The following is a 6,859-nucleotide window of genomic DNA, read 5'->3' as shown; positions in this document are numbered from 1 at the left end:
AGGAAGGAAGTTCCTCCACAATCCAGTGACCTCTGCTGGTGTGGAGGTGTAACATCTCGACCATGTGTGTTATATAATCCAAATGAATTCCATGTCTGATCTCTACACGTATGAGTTATACAAGGTCTGTATATTCTCATGTGTTAATTTGTGATAATTCAGTTTCTACCTTTAATATAAACAGATCAAAACAAAACGTCCGTGTGATGTCACACCCTGACGCGGACTGACTGCTCACTGCTCCATGTCTCACGTGACACGTGTCATTAAAATTCAGATCATGTTTGTTTTCCTGAAGCTCATTTTCACCTGAATTGCTGGAGGCTTATCTGAACTGATGGTGTGTTTGTTTTGTACCTGTTAGATAAGCAGCTGAGAGCAGGAGGAGCGTCGTTCAGTCAAGAAGCCAGCCGTCACCTCAGCCAGATAGCAGACGCCATTAAGGAACTGGTAAAATAAATAAATAAACAAATAAATATCTTCACCTTGTTCTCAGTGTGATTGCTTTGTCATGCAGTGTCGACAGATCATCCAACATCTACCTTCATTAGTGACAAGATTCGGTGAAATCCATAACATGCTGGTTAAATGGGCTTGAGTCCCTTTAATGAGGCAAAAAAATTAACAAGTAAACGGCTTCACTGCATTTTTTGTGTGTTTTTATGGCTATCAGTTTAGCATCATCTAAATCATCACACAGACTGTATCTCTCAGGTACCCATCAACATGGACAGAAGGTTGCAGAGATAAAAACAGTCGAGTCTGAGGCACCAGGAAAAGGGGCGTGGCCTGATGTTTGAGAGCTGGATTGTAATTCAGATTTCGTATTTTCGACTCTGCTGTGTTAGCCAACCTAAAGAAGCAAGTTACACAATACACGTCTCATCTGATTGACTTTATTGAACGTATTTAAATTAGGAGGCGTCCCGAAAATCCATGCGTGAGGAACTTGAGGTGGAAACGATAGAAACGGGAAAACTGCGTCATCAGATCCTGAGTCAGCGTGATGACATCGTTTCTGAAATATCAGGTAAACATGCAGCATGTGACCGTGATCTCAGTCACAGGTTATACCTGTGTGTACCAGTGTGTGTACCAGTGTGTGTATCAGTGTGTGTATCAGTGTGTGTATCAGTGTGTGTATCAGTGTGTGTATCAGTGTGTATCAGTGTGTATCAGTGTGTATATCAGTGTGTGTATCAGTGTGTATATCAGTGTGTGTATCAGTGTGTGTATCAGTGTGTATCAGTGTGTGTATCAGTGTGTGTATCAGTGTGTGTACCAGTGTGTGTATCAGTGTGTGTATCAGTGTGTGTATCAGTGTGTGTATCAGTGTGTGTATCAGTGTGTGTATCAGTGTGTATCAGTGTGTGTATCAGTGTGTGTATCAGTGTGTATCAGTGTGTATCAGTGTGTGTATCAGTGTGTATCAGTGTGTGTATCAGTGTGTGTATCAGTGTGTGTATCAGTGTGTGTATCAGTGTGTATCAGTGTGTATCAGTGTGTGTATCAGTGTGTATCAGTGTGTGTATCAGTGTGTGTACCAGTGTGTCAGTGTGTGTATCAGTGTGTATCAGTGTGTACCAGTGTGTGTCAGTGTGTGTATCAGTGTGTATCAGTGTGTACCAGTGTGTGTCAGTGTGTGTATCAGTGTGTATCAGTGTGTATCAGTGTGTATCAGTGTGTATCAGTGTGTGTATCAGTGTGTATCAGTGTGTGTATCAGTGTGTGTATCAGTGTGTGTATCAGTGTGTATCAGTGTGTGTATCAGTGTGTGTATCAGTGTGTGTATCAGTGTGTGTATCAGTGTGTGTATCAGTGTGTGTATCAGTGTGTATCAGTGTGTATCAGTGTGTGTATCAGTGTGTGTATCAGTGTGTATCAGTGTGTATCAGTGTGTGTATCAGTGTGTATATCAGTGTGTGTCAGTGTGTGTATCAGTGTGTATCAGTGTGTATCAGTGTGTGTATCAGTGTGTATCAGTGTGTATCAGTGTGTGTATCAGTGTGTATATCAGTGTGTGTCAGTGTGTGTATCAGTGTGTATCAGTGTGTATCAGTGTGTATCAGTGTGTGTATCAGTGTGTGTATCAGTGTGTATCAGTGTGTGTATCAGTGTGTGTATCAGTGTGTATCAGTGTGTGTATCAGTGTGTGTATCAGTGTGTATCAGTGTGTGTATCAGTGTGTGTATCAGTGTGTGTATCAGTGTGTGTATCAGTGTGTGTCAGTGTGTGTATCAGTATGTGTATCAGTGTGTGTACCAGTGTGTGTACCAGTGTGTGTCAGTGTGTGTATCAGTGTGTGTATCAGTGTGTATCAGTGTGTATCAGTGTGTGTATCAGTGTGTGTATCAGTGTGTATCAGTGTGTGTATCAGTGTGTGTATCAGTGTGTATATCAGTGTGTGTCAGTGTGTGTATCAGTGTGTATCAGTGTGTATATCAGTGTGTGTATCAGTGTGTGTATCAGTGTGTGTATCAGTGTGTGTATCAGTGTGTATATCAGTGTGTGTCAGTGTGTGTATCAGTGTGTATCAGTGTGTATCAGTGTGTATCAGTGTGTGTATCAGTGTGTATATCAGTGTGTGTATCAGTGTGTGTATCAGTGTGTATATCAGTGTGTATATCAGTGTGTGTATCAGTGTGTATATCAGTGTGTGTATCAGTGTGTGTATCAGTGTGTGTATCAGTGTGTGTGTCAGTGTGTCAGTGTGTGTATCAGTGTGTATATCAGTGTGTATGTCAGTGTGTGTATCAGTGTGTGTATCAGTGTGTATATCAGTGTGTGTGTCAGTGTGTCAGTGTGTGTATCAGTGTGTGTATCAGTGTGTGTATCAGTGTGTGTATCAGTGTGTATATCAGTGTGTGTATCAGTGTGTGTATCAGTGTGTATATCAGTGTGTATATCAGTGTGTGTATCAGTGTGTATATCAGTGTGTGTATCAGTGTGTGTATCAGTGTGTGTATCAGTGTGTGTGTCAGTGTGTCAGTGTGTGTATCAGTGTGTGTATCAGTGTGTGTATCAGTGTGTGTATCAGTGTGTATCAGTGTGTATATCAGTGTGTATATCAGTGTGTGTATCAGTGTGTGTATCAGTGTGTATATCAGTGTGTATATCAGTGTGTGTATCAGTGTGTGTATCAGTGTGTGTATCAGTGTGTGTCAGTGTGTATCAGTGTGTGTATCAGTGTGTGTATCAGTGTGTGTATCAGTGTGTGTATCAGTGTGTATCAGTTTGTGTATCAGTGTGTGTATCAGTGTGTGTACCAGTGTGTATCAGTGTGTGTATCAGTGTGTGTGTCAGTGTGTCAGTGTGTGTATCAGTGTGTATATCAGTGTGTATCAGTGTATCAGTGTGTGTATCAGTGTGTGTATCAGTGTGTATATCAGTGTGTATCAGTGTATCAGTGTGTGTATCAGTGTGTGTATCAGTGTGTGTATCAGTGTGTGTACCAGTGTGTATCAGTGTGTGTATCAGTTTGTGTATCAGTGTGTGTATCAGTGTGTGTATCAGTGTGTGTGTCAGTGTGTCAGTGTGTGTATCAGTGTGTGTATCAGTGTGTATATCAGTGTGTGTATCAGTGTGTATCAGTGTGTATATCAGTGTGTGTATCAGTGTGTGTATCAGTGTGTGTATCAGTGTGTGTATCAGTGTGTGTCAGTGTGTGTATCAGTGTGTGTATCAGTGTGTGTATCAGTGTGTATATCAGTGTGTGTATCAGTGTGTGTATCAGTGTGTGTATCAGTGTGTGTCAGTGTGTGTATCAGTGTGTGTATCAGTGTGTGTATCAGTGTGTATATCAGTGTGTGTATCAGTGTGTGTCAGTGTGTGTATCAGTGTGTGTATCAGTGTGTGTCAGTGTGTGTGTCAGTGTGTGTATCAGTGTGTGTATCAGTGTGTGTATCAGTGTGTGTATCAGTGTGTATCAGTTTGTGTATCAGTGTGTGTATCAGTGTGTGTATCAGTGTGTGTGTCAGTGTGTCAGTGTGTGTATCAGTGTGTATATCAGTGTGTATCAGTGTGTATCAGTGTGTGTATCAGTGTGTCAGTGTGTGTATCAGTGTGTATATCAGTGTGTATCAGTGTATCAGTGTGTGTATCAGTGTGTGTATCAGTGTGTATATCAGTGTGTATCAGTGTATCAGTGTGTGTATCAGTGTGTGTATCAGTGTGTATATCAGTGTGTATCAGTGTATCAGTGTGTGTATCAGTGTGTGTATCAGTGTGTGTATCAGTGTGTGTGTCAGTGTGTGTATCAGTGTGTGTGTCAGTGTGTGTATCAGTGTGTGTATCAGTGTGTGTATCAGTTTGTGTATCAGTGTGTCAGTGTGTGTGTCAGTGTGTGTATCAGTGTGTGTATCAGTTTGTGTATCAGTGTGTGTATCAGTGTGTCAGTGTGTGTATCAGTGTGTGTATCAGTGTGTGTATCAGTGTATCAGTGTGTGTATCAGTGTGTGTATCAGTGTGTATATCAGTGTGTGTATCAGTTTGTGTATCAGTGTGTATCAGTGTGTATCAGTGTGTATCAGTGTGTGTATCAGTTTGTGTATCAGTGTGTGTATCAGTTTGTGTATCAGTGTGTGTATCAGTGTGTGTATCAGTGTGTCAGTGTGTGTATCAGTGTGTGTATCAGTGTGTATCAGTGTGTGTACCAGTGTGTATCAGTGTGTGTATCAGTTTGTGTATCAGTGTGTCAGTGTGTGTATCAGTGTGTGTATCAGTGTGTGTATCAGTGTATCAGTGTGTGTATCAGTGTGTGTATCAGTGTATCAGTGTGTGTATCAGTTTGTGTATCAGTGTGTGTATCAGTGTGTGTATCAGTGTGTGTATCAGTGTGTGTCAGTGTGTGTATCAGTGTGTGTCAGTGTGTGTATCAGTATGTGTATCAGTGTGTGTATCAGTATGTGTATCAGTGTGTCTATCAGTGTGTGTCAGTGTGTGTATCAGTGTGTGTATCAGTTTGTGTATCAGTGTGTGTATCAGTGTGTGTATCAGTGTGTATCAGTGTGTGTATCAGTGTGTGTATCAGTGTGTGTATCAGTGTGGATCAGTGTGTGTATCAGTGTGTATATCAGTTTGTGTATCAGTGTGTGTATCAGTGTGTGTATCAGTGTGTGTATCAGTATGTGTATCAGTGTGTGTATCAGTGTGTGTATCAGTGTGGATCAGTGTGTGTATCAGTTTGTGTATCAGTGTGTGTATCAGTTTGTGTATCAGTTTGTGTATCAGTGTATCAGTGTGTGTATCAGTGTGTATATCAGTGTGTGTATCAGTGTGTATATCAGTTTGTGTATCAGTGTGTATATCAGTTTGTGTATCAGTGTGTGTATCAGTGTGTGTATCAGTGTGTATATCAGTTTGTGTATCAGTGTGTATCAGTGTGTGTATCAGTGTGTATATCAGTGTGTATATCAGTGTGTGTATCAGTGTGTATATCAGTGTGTGTATCAGTGTGTATATCAGTTTGTGTATCAGTGTGTGTATCAGTGTGTGTATCAGTGTGTGTCAGTGTGTGTATCAGTGTGTGTATCAGTGTGTGTATCAGTGTGTATATCAGTGTGTGTATCAGTGTGTGTCAGTGTGTGTATCAGTGTGTGTATCAGTGTGTGTCAGTGTGTGTGTCAGTGTGTGTATCAGTGTGTGTATCAGTGTGTGTATCAGTGTGTGTATCAGTGTGTGTATCAGTGTGTATCAGTTTGTGTATCAGTGTGTGTATCAGTGTGTGTATCAGTGTGTGTGTCAGTGTGTCAGTGTGTGTATCAGTGTGTATATCAGTGTGTATCAGTGTGTATCAGTGTGTGTATCAGTGTGTCAGTGTGTGTATCAGTGTGTATATCAGTGTGTATCAGTGTATCAGTGTGTGTATCAGTGTGTGTATCAGTGTGTATATCAGTGTGTATCAGTGTATCAGTGTGTGTATCAGTGTGTGTATCAGTGTGTATATCAGTGTGTATCAGTGTATCAGTGTGTGTATCAGTGTGTGTATCAGTGTGTGTATCAGTGTGTGTGTCAGTGTGTGTATCAGTGTGTGTGTCAGTGTGTGTATCAGTGTGTGTATCAGTGTGTGTATCAGTTTGTGTATCAGTGTGTCAGTGTGTGTGTCAGTGTGTGTATCAGTGTGTGTATCAGTTTGTGTATCAGTGTGTGTATCAGTGTGTCAGTGTGTGTATCAGTGTGTGTATCAGTGTGTGTATCAGTGTATCAGTGTGTGTATCAGTGTGTGTATCAGTGTGTATATCAGTGTGTGTATCAGTTTGTGTATCAGTGTGTATCAGTGTGTATCAGTGTGTATCAGTGTGTGTATCAGTTTGTGTATCAGTGTGTGTATCAGTTTGTGTATCAGTGTGTGTATCAGTGTGTCAGTGTGTGTATCAGTGTGTGTATCAGTGTGTATCAGTGTGTGTACCAGTGTGTATCAGTGTGTGTATCAGTTTGTGTATCAGTGTGTCAGTGTGTGTATCAGTGTGTGTATCAGTGTGTGTATCAGTGTATCAGTGTGTGTATCAGTGTGTGTATCAGTGTATCAGTGTGTGTATCAGTTTGTGTATCAGTGTGTGTATCAGTGTGTGTATCAGTGTGTGTATCAGTGTGTGTCAGTGTGTGTATCAGTGTGTGTCAGTGTGTGTATCAGTATGTGTATCAGTGTGTGTATCAGTATGTGTATCAGTGTGTCTATCAGTGTGTGTCAGTGTGTGTATCAGTGTGTGTATCAGTTTGTGTATCAGTGTGTGTATCAGTGTGTGTATCAGTGTGTATCAGTGTGTGTATCAGTATGTGTATCAGTGTGTGTATCAGTGTGTGTATCAGTGTGGATCAGTGTGTGTATCAGTGTGTATATCAGTTTGTGTATCAGTGTGTG

This window comes from Hemibagrus wyckioides, linkage group LG09 (genome assembly GCF_019097595.1).
Source record: "Hemibagrus wyckioides isolate EC202008001 linkage group LG09, SWU_Hwy_1.0, whole genome shotgun sequence".
Classification (NCBI taxonomy): domain Eukaryota; kingdom Metazoa; phylum Chordata; class Actinopteri; order Siluriformes; family Bagridae; genus Hemibagrus; species Hemibagrus wyckioides.
This window is presented reverse-complemented; position numbering follows the sequence as displayed.